The following is an 18,530-nucleotide window of genomic DNA, read 5'->3' as shown; positions in this document are numbered from 1 at the left end:
TGATGGCTACGGACAGTGGGGCGGAAGAAGACTCCGAGCCCCTCCCTGACCTACTGAGGACCCGGGAAAAAGATGGTTCCGTGGACGGGGTCCGACTCTCCGATGCCCTAACCCCGGAACAGCAGCGAGACTGTCGGGCCCTCCTGCTGCAATTTGCGAACTTGTTTTCCCTCACCCCCGGGGTCACCCCCTGGTGCCTTCACGACGTGGACACTGGAGACAGTCCTCCTATCCGACACCGGGCATACCGGGTCCCCGACCGGGTGCGCGCCTGCATCCAAGAAGAGGTCGCCAAAATGCTCACACTCGGAGTCATCGAGCTCTCAAGACAGCCCCTGGGCCAGCCCAGTCGTGCTGGTACCCAAAGCGGCTGCCCCGGGCACCACCCCCGAGTTCCGGTTCTGCGTCTACTATCGGGGTCTGAACGCTGTCACCCGAACCGACGCCCATCCTATCCCCCGAGAAGATGAACTGGTCGACCGCATGGGGGCTGCCCGCTACCTAAGCATCTTCGACCTGACAGCGGGCTACTGGCAGATCGGCCTCACCCCCAGGGCTCAAGAACGATCTGCTTTCTCCACCCCGGATGGGCACTACCAGTTCACAGTGATGCCCTTCGGTATGAAAAACGCTCCATCCACTTTTCAACGACTTGTGAACCAGGTATTGGCGGGCCTCGAAGACTTCAGCGCCGCCTACCTGGACGATATCGCAGTCTACAGCCGCCACTGGTCCGACCACCTCTGCCACCTCCGAGAGGTCCTGCAGGCCCTTCAACGAGCCGGCCTCACCATCAAGGCCAGCAAATGCCAAATCGGCCAAGGGTCCGTGACCTACCTCGGACACCAAGTGGGGAGCGGTCTGGTGGCCCCTCTTCAACTCAAGATCGCTGCCATCCAGTCCTGGCAGCCCCCCGTCACCCAGACCGAGGTACGAGCCTTCTTGGGGCTCACCGGATACTACCGGCGGTTTGTGAAAGACTATGGCAGCATTGTGGGGCCCCTCACGGAACTCACATCCAAGAAGCATCCCAAAGCGGTCAATTGGACCCCAGTCTGTCAAGCGGCCTTCGAGAAGCTGAAGGCCGCCATGTGCACCGCCCCGGTGCTCCAGGCCCCCGACTACAGCCGGGAATTCATCGTCCAGACTGATGCCTCAGACCATGGCATTGGGGCCGTCCTCTCCCAACTGAACCCCGAGGGAGTCGACCAACCAGTGGCCTTCATCAGCCGACGCCTGCTGGCCCGAGAACAACGCTGGAGTACCATCGAGCGGGAGGCCTTCGCAGTGGTGTGGGCCCTCAAGAAGCTCCGACCCTACCTCTTCGGTACCCACTTTCGGGTACAAACAGATCATCGCCCCCTGCAATGGTTAATGCAGATGCGGGGGGAGAATCCCAAGCTGTTGCGTTGGTCCATCTCCCTGCAGGGGATGGACTTCACTGTGGAGCATCGCCCTGGCCAAGACCACGCCAATGCGGATGGCCTGTCACGCTTTTTCCGCCTCGACGAGGAGAGTCCCCAAGAGGATGGGTGACTCTCCCCGCCTTCAGCTGGGGGGGACGCATGTTGGACAGGCCCCAGAAACGGGCTCGCTCCCTCCCCGCACGACAGAGCCAGAGCACCGACCCTCCAGCAGCTACCCACAGAAGTCACCCGGGACCCGTCCCACACGGGACACCTGCCCCCGAACATCTCGGTATCACTGGCCCGGGCCACCGCCAGTACCCTTGCCCGGGCCCAGCCGCCATCTTGGACACTGCGCCACGAGGCCGCGTGGCCTCAGCTCGACCCTAACCCTGGGCCTGGCCAGGCCCCGACATCCCGGCACCACCATCCACCCAGGAGGTGAGCGGACCACTTGGCAGGTCAATGGGAGAGAGGAGCGTTGATGGCTCTCCCCCGCCAGGTGCCGATCGCCCCCAGCCTCCCCGGGCGCTGGCTCCACCCCCCTACTGGGTGTCTGGACTCCCTCATCCCGGACCTCCCGACCTCCAAGTGCGAGGGTCCGGACATCAAAGGGCGCCAGACCTATAACTGGGGCAGCTCCAGAGCAGGAAGGCAGTTGTATCCTGGAGTCGAGAGACACCTAGAAGAACTCATCCTTGACGGACTGTTGGCGCTGCCGCAGCCCTGCCTTGCGAACTGTCGTCCTGCCTGCTGGCGCTGCCGCGGCCTTCTGCAACCTTCATCCTCGTCGGGACCTGCTGGCGCTGCCGCGGCCCGGTACCACCTACGATCTCCTCGGGACCTGCTGGCGCTGGCGCTGCCCAACCTCCTAGAACGCCGAGCTCGAGGATTGAGAGCTACCATCATCTCATCCACTACCAGTTGGTAACAAGACTGTCCCGCTACCCCCTTTTCCTTCCAAGAGACTAAGAACCGAGGGGACCCTGTGTCCAGACCTCCTTGTACCATACTACCGTACTTCAAGATTTGCTTATAAAGAACGTTAAACCCTATCTTTGTGTGGTGTCCATCTGTGGGGGGGGAAGTTACTTGTCTGTACGATCGCTGGAGACGGCTCTCCCCGGAGACCTCTCCCCCTGTCCTCGGACGACCCTCCAGGTCCCGTCTAACAAGTGGTATAGAGTGCAGTGGTGTACAGTAGATTGTTTCAGAGTAGAGTGAAGTGGCATAGAGTGGAGGGGTGTAGGATAGAGAGCAGTTGCATAGAGTGGCATAGAGTGAAATGGCGTAGAGTAAAGAGGCATAAAGTGCAGTAGTGCAGGGTAGATTAGAGTGGCGTACAGTGAATTGGCATAGAGTGCAAGGGCATAGAGTTGAGTTTTACAGAGTAAAGTGCATTGGTATAGAGTGCAATGGCTTAGAGTGCAGTGTTGCAGAGTGACAGAGTACAGTGGCATATATTGAAGTTGTGTAGAGTAGATTGGTGTGGCCTAGACTGGAGTGCTGTAGAGTTCACTGGTGAAGAGTGCAGTGGTATAGAGTAAAGTGATGACGAGTGCATTGGCATACAGTAGAGTGGTACAGGGTAGAGTAGAGAGGGGTAGTGTGAAGTGGCGCAGAGAGGAGGGGGCAGAGTGCAGTGGCATGGAGAGTGTAAAATGAAGTGGTGCAGAGTAGAGTGCAGAGAAGAGTGCCATGGCATAGAATGCAGTAGTGCAGAGTGGAGTGCGATAGAGTGGGGTATGCATGGTATGGTAGCACACTACCATTACAGACATCACATTTTCAATTGAAATGATAATTACATTTGCACAGACGTACACTTTTGCTAATAAAACCATACAGTGCACAGACAAAAATGTGTGGAAATTGCATCACCTCAGTATAATGATTTGTTTTGATCATAATAAAGTATTTGTTACCAACACACTTCAGAAATAACAAAAAACGTGCTTCATTTGTGTTCTTAATTCGGATATAATCAGAAATACTTACAATGTTCATTTAAATGTATTCATGTGCTATAGAAAACTTTTTCCTATCTACCCCAGTATCCAGCAAAATGGTCACATCAATCCCCTCACTTTGAAGCCAAAGAAAGAAAAGTAAACAAGTGCCATTGGAAGACAGTGCCTAACATTTGAACTCAGTCTTTGAATGCACAGCAAATGAGATAAGAACAAGATTTACAGGCTTGTTTACAGAAAGAGAGCCCTTGGAAGGATAAGACCGCATCTGACATTTGACCTTAGTCTTTGAATGCCTAGCAAACGTGACGAGATAAGATTAAGATTTAAAGGCCTGTTTACAAAAAACGAGTTTGTGGAAGGATACCGTAAATATGGTTTAGGCAACGGGAGGGACGAACTTTACCTGGACAGCCTAAATCAAATAAATGCAAAAAGAACAGATGATGGACAGAATACTGAACAAATCAAACATTCACCCCCAGTCACAGACCTGGGTTAAATCTATTGTTTTTTTGTACGCCACGCAGTTCCAGTTTAGACCGAGCCATATGAAAATCAGTCTTCACCCTGCTCCCCATGGGAACAGTCCACGCCAGGTCCTCCCTGGACCAGAAACAAGCACCCTGGGACCGGTTTCTGGGTATCACCCCCTCATCATACAGGCTAGCTTGAATCTGGCATGGGACCCACTCATGGCCATAAAAATACAATGCTCTAATAGCACGCTGAGCATGCTCAGGTGCACACAGCAGGAGCACTTTCCTGGAGGAAGGTTGAACGGGTCCAAGGTTATTACTACGGGCTGAGATCAATGCAAACACTACAGCGATTACTTATTATGGGCAGGGAGAAGTTGCACTGTGGGGGGTGTATACTACACCGCAGAAGAAAGGGGAAGGTGGCAGGTTTGCGGACGGGAACAGTAGGAGGTCTGTGCACCGGTTGGGGGTGGGGGTGGGTGGGTGTAAGCAATGGGCAATTGTGCGCACCACGGGGTAGAAAGAGTTGTGCACACCATACCGGGGAGGGCAGAAGGTGTGCGCACCACACCGGCGGGGGGGATGGGTTGAAGGGGAAGGGGTCTGCACTGCATCAGGGAGGGGTGTGCATCGCGGGGAGGAAGTTATGCACACTGCATGGGGAAAAAGGTGTGCACACCTGAATGTTGAGGAGGTGTGCATACCACACCAGGGGGAGGAGAGGGAAGATGCACACTGGACCGGTGGGTGGTGCACTCTGCAGACCGCACCGGGGGATCAGGGGGATGAGTGTGCAGACCGCACTGGGGGTCGGGGGTCGGGGATGAGTGTGCACACCACACTGGGGGGGGGGGGCATGGGTGTGCACACCGCACCGGGTGGGCATGGGTGTGCACCACCACGGGGATGAGGGAGGTGTGCGCACCGCCACGCCGATGAGGGAGGGGTGTGCACCGCCACACCGATGAGGGAGGGGTGCGCTCCACCACGGGGTGGGTGGGAGATGTCTGCATTGCAATGGGAGGGAGGATGTGCAATTGCAATGGGTGGGATGTGTGCATCGCAACCGGTGGGGTGATGTGCACATCGCAACTGGTGGGGGGAGATGTGCCCACCGCAATGGGTGAGGGGAGATGTGCCCACTGTAATGCAATGTGCACACCACACTGTTGGGAAGGGGAGGTACACACATCTCTCGGTGGGGGTGTACAACACTCAGGTGGAGAGGGGTGCAAAACACTCCGGTGAAGGGAGGTGCGCACACCGCAAGATGAGAAGAGAATGGGTGCACACTCCACGTGGGGGGATGGGTGTGCGCACCACACGTGGGGGGATGGGTGTGCGCACCACACGTGGGGGGATGGGTGTGCACGCCGCACTGGGGGAATGGGTGTGCACGCTACACGTGGGGGGATGGGTGTGCACGCTACACGTGGGGGGATGGGTGTGCACGCTACACGTGGGGGATGGGTGTGCACGCCACACGTGGGGGGATGGGTGTGCACGCCACACGTGGGGGGATGGGTGTGCACGCCACACGTGGGGGGATGGGTGTGCACGCCACACGTGGGGGGATGGGTGTGCACGCCACACGTGGGGGGGATGGGTGTGCACACCACACGTGGGGGGGATGGGTGTGCACACCACACGTGGGGGGATGGGTGTGCACATTGCACCGGGGGGATGGGTGGGCACACCGCACCCGGGGATGGGTGTGCATACCGCAGAGAAGGGGTGGGTGTGCGCACCGCAGCGGGTGGGTGTGAGGTGTGCGCACCGCAACGGGTGGGTGCGAGGTGTGCGCACTGCAAGGGTGGGTGTGAGGTGTGCACACTGCAACGGGTGGGTGTGAGCTGTGCGCACTGAAACGGGTTGATGTGAGGTGTGCGCACCGCAACAGGTGAGGGAGATGTGCGCACTGCAATGGGTGGGGGGAGATGTGTGCATCGTAATGGGGGGAAATGTGCCCCACGCAACGGGTGGGGAAATTGTCCCACCGTAACCGGGGCTTGGGTGTGTCCACCGCACCGGGGGCATGGGTGTGCACACCGCACCGGGGGAGCATGGGCGTGCACACCGTACCGGGGGAGCATGGGCGTGCACACCGCACCGGGGGAGCATGGGCGTGCACACCGCACGGGGGAGCATGGGCGTGCCCATCGCAGCGGGGGCATGGGTGTACACACCGCACTAGGGGGGCATGGGTGTGCACACCGCACTAGGGGGGCATGGGTGTGCACACCGCACTAGGGGGGCATGGGTGTGCACAACGCACTAGGGGGGGCATCGGTGTGCACATCGCACTGGGGGAGGCATGGGTGTGCACACCGCACTGGGGGGGGCATGGGTGCGCACACCGTACCGGGGGGCATGGGTCTCCATACCGCACAGGGGGGGAAAATGGGGGTGCCCACCGCACAGGGGGGCATAGGTGTGCACACCACACCGAGGGAGCATGGGTGTGCACACTGCACCGGGGGGGGCATGGATGTGCACACCGCACTAGGGGGGAATGGGTGTGCACACCGCACTAGGGGGGGCATGGGTGTGCACACCGCACTAGGGGGGGCATGGGTGTGCACACCGCACTAGGGGGGCATGGGTGTGCACACCGCACCGGGGAGGCATGGGTCTGCACACCGCACCGGGGGGGAATGGGGGTGCACACCACACCGGGGGGGGCATAGGTATGCACACCGCACTGGAGAGGCATGGGTGTGCACACCGCACTGGGGGGGGCATGGGTGCGCACACCGGACCGGGGGGCATGGGTGCGCACACCGGACCGGGGGGGCATGGGTGCGCACATCGGACCGGGGGGGCATGGGTGCGCACACCGGACCGGGGGGCATGGGTGCGCACACCGGACCGGGGGGCATGGGTGCGCACACCGGACCGGGGGGCATGGGTGCGCACACCGGACCGGGGGGCATGGGTGCGCACACCGGACCGGGGGGCATGGGTGCGCACACCGCACCGAGGGAGCATAGGTGTGCACACCGCACCGGGGGGCATGGGTGTGCACACTGCACCAGGGGGGGCATGGGTGTGCACACCGCACCAGGGGGGGAATGGGTGTGCACACCGCACCAGGGGGGGCATGGGTGTGCACAGCGCACCAGGGGGGGCATGGGTGTGCACAGCGCACCAGGGGGGCATGGGTGTGCACAGCGCACCAGGGGGGGCATGGGTGTGCACAGCGCACCGGGGGGGGGCATGGATGTGCACACCACACCAGGGGGGGGGCATGGGTGTGCACACCACACACGGGGCATGGGTGTGCAGCGGGCACAACACAGCGGGGGATGGGAGTGCACACTGCACCGGGGGGCATGGGTGTGCACACCGCACCGGGGGGTCATGGGTGTGCACACCACACCGGGGGGTCATGGGTGTGCACACCACACCGGGGGGTCATGGGTGTGCACACCACACCGGGGGGTCATGGGTTTGCACACTGCACCGGGGGGCATGGGTGTGCACAGCGCACAGAGGGCATGGGTGTGCAGCGGGCACAATGCAGTGGGGGGATGGGAGTGCACACCGCACCGGGGGGGCATGGGTGTGCACCGGGCACAATAAAGCGGGGGGATGGGAGTGAACAAAGCACCGGGGGGCATGGGTGTGCACACCGCACCGGGGGGCATGGGTGTGCACACCGCACCGGGGGTGGGGGCATGGGTGTGCAAATCACACCGGGGAGGGGGCATGGGTGTGCACACAGCACAGGGGGGCATGGATGTGCACACAGCACCAAGGGGGGCATGGATGTGCACACAGCACCAAGGGGGGCATGGGTGTGCACACAGCACCAAGGGGGGTATGGGTGTGCACACAGCACCGAGGGGGGCATGGGTGTGCACACAGCACCGAGGGGGGCATGGGTGTGCACACAGCACCGGGGGGGGCATGGGTGTGCACACCGGAGGGGCATGGGTGTGCACACCGCACCAGGGGGGGCATGGGTGTGCACACCGCACCGGGAGGCATTGGTGGGCACACCGCACCGGGGAGGCATGGGTGTGCAGCGGGCACAAAGCAACGGGGGGATGGGAGTGCACACTGCACCGGGGGAATAGGTGTGTACACCACACCAGGGGGAATGGGTGTGCAAACAGCACCAGAGGGATGTTGTGCACACTGCACTGGGGAGGGGGTGGGTGTGCACACTGCACAGTGGAGTCACACCACACTGAATGGGTGTGCATACCTCACCGGGGGATGTGCATACCTCACCAGGAGTTGTGCATACCACACCGGGAGGAGAGGGGGTGAGTGTGCACCCCGCAATGGGTGGGTGTGAGGTGTGCCCACTGCAATGGGTGGGGAGTGGGGGAGATGTGCGCACTGCAACGTGTGAGGGGGAGATGTGCGCACCGCAAAGGGTGGTTGGGGGGAGATGTGCCCACCGCAACGGGTGGGGAGGAGATGTGCACACAACAACTGGTTGGGGGAGGTGTGCACACAACAGGTGGGGGGGAGAAGTGCAAACCGCACCGGGTGGTGGGGGATATGTGCACACCGAACCAGGTTGGGGGAGATATACATATCATACCGGGTGGGGAGAGGATGTGCACACCATACCGGGGAGAGGATGTGCACAGCGCACTGGGGGGGGAGGGTGTGCACACAGCACGCGGGGAGACCGGTTTTGCACACCGCAAACGGGGCGGGTGTGCACGCCGCAGCGGTGGACATGTGTGCACACCGCAGCGCGGGACGGGTGTGCACACCACAGCGCGGGACGGGTGTGCACACCACAGCGCGGGACGGGTGTGCACACCACAGCGCGGGACGGGTGTGCACACCACAGCGCGGGACGGGTGTGCACACCGCAGCGCGGGACGGGTGTGCACACCGCAGCGCGGGACGGGTGTGCACACCGCAGCGCGGGACGGGTGTGCACACCGCAGCGCGGGACGGGTGTGCACACCGCAGCGCGGGACGGGTGTGCACATCGCAGCGGGGGACTGGTGTGCACATCGCAGCGGGGAACTGGTGTGCACACCGCAGCGGGAGACGGGTGTGCACACCGCAGCGGGGGACGGGTGTGCACACCGCAGCGGGGGACGGATGTGCACACAGAAGCGAGGGGACAGGTGTACACACCGCAGCAGGAGGACGGGTGGGCACACAGCAGCGAGGGGACGGGCGTGCACAGCGCAGCGAGGGGACGGGTGTGCACACCGCAGTGGGGGGACGGGTGTGCACACCGCAGCGGGGGGACGGGTGTGCCCACCGCAGCGGGGGGACGGGCGTGCACACCGCAGCGGGGGGACGGGCGTGCACACCGCAGCGGGGGACGGGCGTGCACAGCGGGCACAACACAACGGGGGATGGGAGTGCACACCGCAATGGGGGGATGGGAGTGCACACCACACTAGGGGGAATGGGTGCGCACATTTCACCGGGGGGATGTTGTGCACACTGCACTGGGGTGGGGGTGGGTGTGCACACCGCACCGTGGGGTCACACTGCACTGGATGGGTGTGCATACCTCACCAAGGGGTGTGCATACCTCACCGGAAGGTGTGCATACTGCACCAATGGTAGAGGAGGTGGGTGTGCTACCCGCAATGGGTGGGTGTGAGGTGTGCCCACCGCAATGGGTGGGGGGAGAAGTGTGAACCACAACATGTAGGGGGGGAGATGTGCGCATCGCAACAGGTGCAGGGGAGATGTGCCCACTGCAATGGGTGGGGGGGAGATATGCCCACTGCAACGGTGGGGGGAAGATGTGCCTACCGCAAAGAGTAGGGGGGGAGATGTGCCCACCACAACGGGTGTGGGGAAGATGTGCACAGAGCAACAGGTGGGCGGAGAAGTGCACACCGCACTGGATGGGGGGGGATATGTGCACACCGCACCGGGTGGCGCGGGATATGTGCACACCGCACCGGGTGGGGGGAGATGTGCACATTATATTGGGTGGGGAGAGGATGTGCACACCATAATGGGAGGTGCACGCCGCGGTGGGGGACAAGTGTGCACATCGTACCAGGGAGGGGGCATGGGTGTGCACACAGCACCGGGGGGCATGGGTGTGCACACAGCACCGGGGGGCATGGGTGTGCACACAGCATCGGGGGGCATGGGTGTGCACACAGCACCGGGAGGGCATGGGTGTGCACACAGCACCGGGAGGGCATGGGTGTGCACACAGCACCGGGAGGGCATGGGTGTGCACACAGCACCGGGAGGGCATGGGTGTGCACACCGCACCAGGGGGGCATGAGTGTGCACACCGCACCGGGGGGAATGGGTGTACACACCGCACGGGGGGAATGGGTGTCCACACCACACTGGGGGGGCATGGGTGTGCACACAGCACCGGGAGGCATTGGTGGGCACACCGCACAGGGGAGGCATGGGTGTGCAGCAGGCACAACGCAACGGGGGGATGGGAGTGCACAATGCACCGGGGGAATAGGTATGCACACCACACCAGGGATGTTGTGCACACTGCACTGGGGAGGGGGTGGGTGTGCACACTGCACAGTGGGGTCACACCGCACTGAATGGGTGTGCATATCTCACCGGGGGATGTGCATACCTCACCAGGAGTTGTGCATACCGCACCGGGAGGAGAGGGGGTGAGTGTGCACCCCGCAATGGGTGGGCGTGAGGTGTGCCCACTGCAATGGGTGGGGGAAGATGTGCGCACCGCAACGTGTGAGGGAGAGATGTGCGCACCGCAACGGGTGCAGGGGGAAATGTGCCCACCGCAACGGGTGGGGGGGGGAGATGTTCCCACCGCAACAGGTGGGGGGGGAGATGTGCCCACCGCAACGGGTGGGGGGGAATTGTGCCCACCGCAACTGGTTGGGGGAGGTGTGCACACAACAGGTGGGGGGAGAAGTGCACACTGTACCGGGTGGGGGGGCATATGTGCAAACCGCACCGGGTGGCGGGGGATATGTGCACACCGAACCAGGTGGGGGGAGATATGCACATCATACTGGGTGGGGAGAGGATGTGCACATCATACCGGGGAGAGGATGTGCACAGCGCACTGGGGGGAGGGTATGCACACAGCACACGGGGAGAACGGGTGTGCACACCGCAAGCGGGGGCGGGTGTGCACGCCGCAGCGGGGAACGGGTGTGCACACCGCAGCGGGGGACGGTGTGCACACCGCAGCGGGGGACGGTGTGCACACCGCAGCGGGGGCGGGTGTGCACGCCGCAGCGGGGGACGGGTGTGCACACCGCAGCACGGGTGTGCACACCGTTGTGCACACCGCACCGGGGGGACGGCATACACACCGCAGCGGGGGGACGGGCGTACACACCGCAGCGGGGGGACGGGCGTGCACACCGCAGCGGGGGGACGGGCGTGCACACCGCAGCTGGGGGGGGCGGGCGTGCACACCGCAGCTGGGGGGGGCGGGCGTGCACACCGCAGCGGGGGGACGGGCGTGCACACCGCAGCGGGGGGATGGGCGTGCACACCGCAGCGGGGGGACGGGCGTGCACACCACAGCGGTGGGCATGCCTGTGCAGCGGGCACAACACAACGGGGGATGGGAGTGCACACTGCAACAGGGGGATGGGAGTGCACACCACACCAGGGGGAATGGGTGCGCACATTGCACCAGGGGGGGATGTTGTGCACACTGCACTGGGGCGGGGTGGGTGTGCACACCGCACCGTGGGGTCACATTGGATGGGTATGCATACCTCACCAGGGGGTGTGCATACCTCACCGGAAGGTGTGCATACCGCACCAAGTGGAGAGGGGGTGGGTGTGCTACCCGCAATGGGTGGGCGTGAGGTGTGCCCACCGCAATGGGTGGGGGGAGAAGTGTGCACCACAACATGTGGGGGGGAGATGTGCACATCGCAACGGGTGCAGGGGAGATGTGCCCACCGCAATGGGTGGGGGAAATGTGCCCACTGCAATGGGTGGGAGGGAGATATGCCCACTGCAACGGTGGGGGGGAGATGTGCCCACCGCAAAGGGTGGGGGGGGAGATGTGCCCACCGCAACGGGTGTGGGTAAGATGAGCACACAGCAACGGGTGGTCGGAGAAGTGCACACTGCACTGGTTGGGGGGATATCTGCACACCGCACCGGGTGGGGGAGATCTGCACATTATATTGGGTGGGGAGAGGATGTGCACACCATAACGGGGGGTGCACGCTGCAGCGGGGGACAAGTGTGCACATGGGGGATGGGTGTGCACACCGTGCGTGGGAAGACGGGTGTGCACACCGCACCTGGGGAGGGCGGGTGTGCACACCGCACCTGGGGAGGGCGGGTGTGCACACCGCACCTGGGGAGGGCGGGTGTGCACACCGCACCTGGGGAGGGCGGGTGTGCACACCGCACCAGGGAAGGGCGGGTGTGCACACCGCACCAGGGAAGGGCGGGTGTGCACACCGCAACAGGGGGGAGGGTGTGCACACCGCACCAGGGGGGGAGGGTGTGCACACCGCACCAGGGGGGAGGGTGTGCACACCGCACCGGGGGAGGGACGGGTGTGCACACCATACCGGGGGAGGGACGGGTGTGCACACCGGGGGAGGGACGGGTGTGCACACCGCACCGGGGGAGGGACGGGTGTGCACACCACACCGGGGGAGGGACGGGTGTGCACACCGCACCGGGGGAGGGACGGGTGTACACACCGCACCGGGGGAGGGACGGGTGTGAACATCGCACCGGGGGGGACGGGTGTGCACACCACACCGGGGGGACAGGTGTGCACACTGCACCGGGGTGGACGGGTTGTGCACACCGCACGGGATGGGTTGTGCACACCGCACGGGATGAGGTGTGCACACCGCACCGGGGGGAAGGGTGTGCACACCATACCGGGGGAGGGACGGGTGTGCACACCATACCGGGGGAGGGACGGGTGTGCACACCGAACCGGGGGAGGGACGGGTGTGCACACCGCACCGGGCAGGGACGGGTGTGCACACTGAACCGGGGGAAGGACGGGTGTGCACACTGAACCGGGGGAAGGACGGGTGTGCACACCAAACCGGGGGAGGGACGGGTGTGCACACCAAACCGGGGGATGGACGGGTGTGCACACCAAACCGGGGGATGGACGGGTGTGCACACCGCACCAGGGGGATGGACGGGTGTGCACACCGCACCAGGAGGATGGGTGTGCACACCGCATCAGGGGGATGGGTGTGCACACCGCACCAGGGGGATGGGTGTGCACACCGCACCAGGGGGATGGGTGTGCACACCGCACCAGGGGGATGGGTGTGCACACCGCACCAGGGGGATGGGTGTGCACACCGCACGGGGGGGGGATGGGTGTGCACACAGCACTGGGGGGGATGGGTGTGCACACTGCACCGGGGGGATGGGTGTGCACACTGCACAGTGGTGTGCATACTGCACCAGGGGTTGGTGTGCACACCGCACCATGGGGGGGGGAGGTGTGCACACCTCACCAGGGGTGGCGGGTCTGCAAACTTCGGGGCAGTGTGAGCACACCGCACCATGGGGCAGGGTGGAAGGGAGCACACCACACTGAAGGGGGTACACTGCACTGAAGAGGAGGAGTGGGCACACCTCACCAGGGGGAAAGGTGGGCACACCGCACAAGGGAGGGTGTGTACACCACACTGTTGGGAAGGGACGGTGTACACATCTCTCGGTGGGGTGTGCACAACCCTCTGGTGGAGGGGGGGCACAACTACGGTGGAGGGGTGCGCAAATCGCAGGATGGGTAGAGAATGTGTGCACATTGCACCAGGGGGCAGGTGGTGTACACACTGCACTGGGTGTGGGTAAAATAGGTGCACACGGAGGGGGTGGGTCTGTGCACTTCACCAGATGAAGATGTGCAGACTCCGTGGGGGAAACAGCGAAGGAGGGAGGTGTGCAAACCATGCAAAAGTAGGCTTGGAAACTGGCCTGGCGACAAGCAAATGTTGCTGGTTTAACTGTGTATAAAACACATAGGCTAGGAGGGTGCACAAAAAGCAGAATGACATGCAACCCGTGCAGGGTCTTGCAGACGGAAGAGAGTGAAGGGGACTGCAAAACTGCGTACAGAAGAAGAGTCCAAAATGTACATGGGCACGCCCATACATACTGCGAAGGGTGCACAGACGTGTTAACTACACAGTGAGTGAGCGGAAGGGCCACGCAAACGGCACAAGGGAGGGGAGATTGGTGCAAACAATGTAGGCATTAGTGAGATTGAGGGCATGCAAACTGCCCAGGAAGGAGAGGGAGTGCAAACTACGCAGTAGACAGGGGTGTGCAAAACTGCCCAGAAAGCACAAGCGTTCCAACAAGCCAGAAGGGGGGCGTGTAAACTAATTAAACGGTGGAGCGTGCAAACTGCGCAGGAGGGGGCGTAAACTGTCTTTGAGGCAGGGGCGAGGTTACTTCCCCTGAGCAAATGAACTTAAAACGAAGCATGAGATTAAAGGCAATCATGGTTAAAGACAGTCGAGCCTCGCTGCGTAGCTTACCCCTCAGGGGCCACTGAACTCACTACTGCTGGCGACCAGCCGGGGACACTGGGTTCCTCCCATACTGGCAGAGATACCTACAGCACGTATTATCACCACTGGCGCAAAATTTACCTGCTGCACGTCCAGTCTTCCGTGCGTTGCCGGGCTCACTAACTTGCCAGGATGACTTTGCCTTTCCCTTTGAGTCTGCCGACGTCCGGGCCCCAGACAGCTGGAGACCCATGTGAACAGGGCCGGTGTTGATGAGTGACTTGAGTTGACGAAAGCCACCCGGCCTATACCTGGCGTCACGTTCGCGTCGCCTTCTCTGGAGGTGGGGTGGTCAATATTGACGAAATGGGAAGGACGCTAGGGTGCCATCGGCCATCAGTACGTGCTGCGCCTGCGCCACTCCTAGCTGTGACACCCAATAAAAAAGCCCTATCTCTCGCGCATGCGCGTCTGCTCTGTAACCCGCTGTCACTTGCATTCGTTGTGTGCGTCGGTGAAGCGTTAGGACGCTGGTGCGTTCCTGTCAGTGCAGTCAACTTCGAACCTACCAGCTTCCTCCTCTGTACCCGAACAGAACTTCCCTCCCCCGGATTCCAACCACAACTAGCTTCAAGAACCTTCCATATAGGAGCTGCCTGAAAACGGCAATTGAAAGGCAGTGGGTAATGAGGGGCTCTCGGAGAAGTATGTCGGCGATGGAGCAGGAGTTGGCTCTATCATCAACATATAATTTGTCCACCCAGACCAAAAATCGATTGGGCGGACCAAGAGTTAAGTGGAGAGATACTCGGAGCCGTTGCGCCGAGTGCCCTTTCCAGCAATCTGTAAATCGGGCCCTAAAGTTTTAAACGTGCTTATTTATTTTAGTGTTTTAGAAATCGCAAACATTACCATCATGGCATCAAAGCGCTGTACAAAGAGAGATTAATGATGGTTGGAGTACAGTAAGGCATCTGTTTGTTATAATACGCTGTACATAAAATTCGAAGAGCAAGGTACAACAATAGTAGGATACAATGTAAAATGGGGTGAGTAACCGTTTCAAAAGAGTTCTCATATGTCATGTTTTTCTAGTATTAAGGCTTTAGATTTCTTCTTGTGAAGCCTGCATGATGTAATTGCTTTCGTTGAGGGTGGTGGAGAGTTCCATGTTTTTGGAGTAGATCCTACAAAAGTGCTCCAGTGTTTTACTTTTTTTTTTTTTTAAATCAGGCTGGTGCAAGTACAAGTGATTTAGCACTTTTAGAATCCCTTGCGCTTCCTGATACATTGATTCTATTCGCCATGTATTTAAGACCAGAATTGTATAAAGCTTTGTGTGTTAAGCATTCAACCTTAAGTTGGATCCTAGCTTCAGCTGGGAGCCAGTTGAGGGCTCTGAGTTATAGGGAAATGTGATCATAACAATGTGTTCCTGTTAAAAGTCTTGCTGCTGCATTTATTATCATTTCATTGGAGCTAGGCTGGCTTTAGGTAGACCTATGAGGGTGGCATTCCCATTGTCCTGTCTTGAGTGCACTAGAGATTGAACTGCCGTTATGAGGTCCTCTAACGGTATGAGGGGTTTTAGTTTTCTTAGGAGGTGCAGATGTAGGTTAGCGCTTCTGGTTGCAAAGTATGTGAACGTGCATGTTTAGATTTGATTCTAGAATGATGCCTAATGATTTCACGAATCGCAGATGGTTGGGGTGCAGTTTTGTGATTTGAGGGACAATTGTTGAGGCTTTTGAGATTTAAGGGATGGGGAGAAAATAATTCATTTCTCAGCGGCTTTAGTTTTAGCTGGTTGAGTGCCAGCCAGCCCTGTGTTTTCCTCAGGGTGTCATCCAGCCTCCAAATATCCTCTTGAGAGGAGAGTTTGAGGAAGTGTTGAGTGTCCTCCTCATACATGTAGTATGAGATTTTTAATTGTTTAGGGATTTCAGTGTGCGGTTCCATATATAGAATGAAAAGCGTTGGTGAAATTGTAGATCCTTGCTGAATGCCCCTGTCGGTGTCTGCTACATCAGATAGGGTGTTGACGATTTTGTCTCTTTATTGTCGGTTCTGCTAGAAAGAGGTGAACCAGGTTCCTGATAGAACCGTTCTGGATTAAAGGGTCTCATTGAGGCATTTGTGGCAGACTGTGTTGAGCGCCCCTGATAAATCCAGAATTATTTGGAGACGGGGTTCATTTTGGTCTAGTGATATAGATCATCTATGATGTTTAGAAGGGTGACCTCAGCCTTGTATTTAGGCCTGAAATCTGATTGGTGCTTGTATAATAGGTCAAAACGCTCATAGCTGATTGTGGGTGCATTTTTCTACCAGTTTAGCCAGGAAACCCAGACTGGATAAAGGTTGGTAGTCATTTAAGTCTTTTTGGTCAGTGCCCATTTTTAGGTTTCGACCTGGTGGGAGCACTGCGAAGCAGTGCTCCGCCCAGGCGAAAGCTTTTGTTTACAATATGGGGACTTGAATCCGCCCCTTCTTCCATTGGCTAGCTCCATAAATGGAGGCTAGCCATTGGAAGAGAGTGGCTGTCAATCATTCTTTCCCCGTCCGAACGCGATTCGGGGGCGTTTCTCAGTCATTTTTTAACTCCCGCCCTCTCCTCTTCCCATTGGCTGGAATTTTACCTTCCAGCCAATGGGAAGGGGAGAGCGCGAAAAACACGCCCCCGAATCTGCCGGCCGGGACACCCCCGTGACGTCATTCCCGGGCCGTGCTGTGATTGGCTGCCGGCCCGGGACCTGGAAAACACTGAACAGGTTACAGCCATAAAAACTTTCCCCACTCATTCTGTTGACCACACTAAACTTGGTCATTTCTACAGTTCTGAAGTGTATAGAGTCAGCAAGTGAAAATATGCATTGTTTTCCAAAAGTGCATTTTGCTGGCTACCTGTGTGGAATGTGGAACTCGCACATATAGCAGAAAGACAGGCCATAAATGCATGCTGATACTGACATAATATGGATAATACTTTCACAAAAATAATTTAATCGGCGTTCAGGGTGAAAAACTTTTACCTAATTTTCAAAATGTACATAAACTTTCTATTGCACATTTCCATCACAGCAGTATTCCATTTAAAGAAAATCTAAAATATTTTTCAATATTATGTATACGGCTTTAGTGCTATTGCTAATTAACAGAAAGCTGATCTTTCCGAGTTGAATTTAAACACATGCAACATCACTGCTCTGAAGTCCTGATTTGATACCCTTATTGTCAGACTATCATAGGCGGTGCCGAAGAACTTTACTCTAACCGATTGTTCACATCGATTGGATTACAGTCATGTCAATCCATTTGTAATGAAAGCGGTCTTTATCACCACCGCCCACTAGATGACTGACAGCAGCGGTACCCTGTCAAAGGGACGATTCAGTCAGTCGGCCCTCACCTCCCACGACACTATTACGGGGTAGGCATAATTCCGTGAACCAATAAAGGCAGGAGTTTTCGTTTCGTACTGGATGGATTGGAAGATTGACAGTGGGCGTTTACGTCTAGCAGAACGCTACCCAACCGGAATTCGAGACTGTGGGTTGTTCCTTTTGCCGGTTCTGTTGAAAGACCGAAATTAAGCCAATGTGAAATGTCTGGCCTGGGAATCCCTGGGGGAGGCGGAGACCGTAGGTCCGTGACGGGTCCGAGGGCTGCTCGTTGTGCATAAAGCAACATGGCGCCCGACACCTCCTGGTGTTCCCTTCTACACCACATCACCATAGTATATATTTTAGCTGGCATCATTTTATTCGTCTTCAAGTTATAATTAAAACAAGCATTTACAATGCAACGGTTTCACCTTTGGAAAAGTTTGAGCTATTGGCATTGTAAATGACAAAATTTGTATTTATGTGTTGGTTTTGAAAACAGATAAATAAATGGCATTGTCATTTACATTGCCAATAGCTCTAACTTTTCCAAAGGCGAAACCGTTGCATTGTAAATGCTTGTTTGTTTTAGTAGGGGAGATACTTGGCCCATCTTCAGGCATTCTGGGAGAGATCTTTGCTTGAGAGATGCGTTCACAATTTTCATTCATTGGAGAGTGACGGATTGGTGGATTTCTTTCAGTAGTTTGGAGGAAATGGGATCGTCGAAGAGTGTGGTGGGTTTTATTGAATGAAGGCTTTTCTGGCTTCCTCCTCGGACTGTGATCTGAAACGGTCCCAGAAGGATCTCTACTTCTTTGGGACAGTAGAGGTATGTTGATTGATATTCTGTGAGCTGTGGTAGTGG

At 58.7% G+C, this 18,530-nt stretch overlaps 1 protein-coding gene across 2 annotated transcripts in view; it reads right to left on the bottom strand.

Moving 5' to 3' along the window:
- The window catches only part of JAK2 (Janus kinase 2), a 1,290,985-nt gene extending 1,276,281 nt beyond the window's left edge, over window positions 1–14,704 (bottom strand). The window contains exon 1 of one of the 2 annotated variants that reach the window (XM_086961493.1): window positions 14,421–14,704. The gene's annotated coding sequence lies outside the window, so the exon portion shown is untranslated. The remainder of the gene's footprint in view (window positions 1–14,420) is intronic. The other variant, XM_086961492.1, reaches the window with a different exon arrangement.
- Between the last annotated feature and the right edge of the window lie 3,826 nt (window positions 14,705–18,530).

Source organism: Lissotriton vulgaris, chromosome 3_1 (assembly GCF_964263255.1).
Source record: "Lissotriton vulgaris chromosome 3_1, aLisVul1.2, whole genome shotgun sequence".
NCBI lineage: Eukaryota > Metazoa > Chordata > Amphibia > Caudata > Salamandridae > Lissotriton > Lissotriton vulgaris.
Note: the sequence above shows the minus strand (reverse complement) of the source record. Positions and strands in the feature narration are given on the sequence as shown.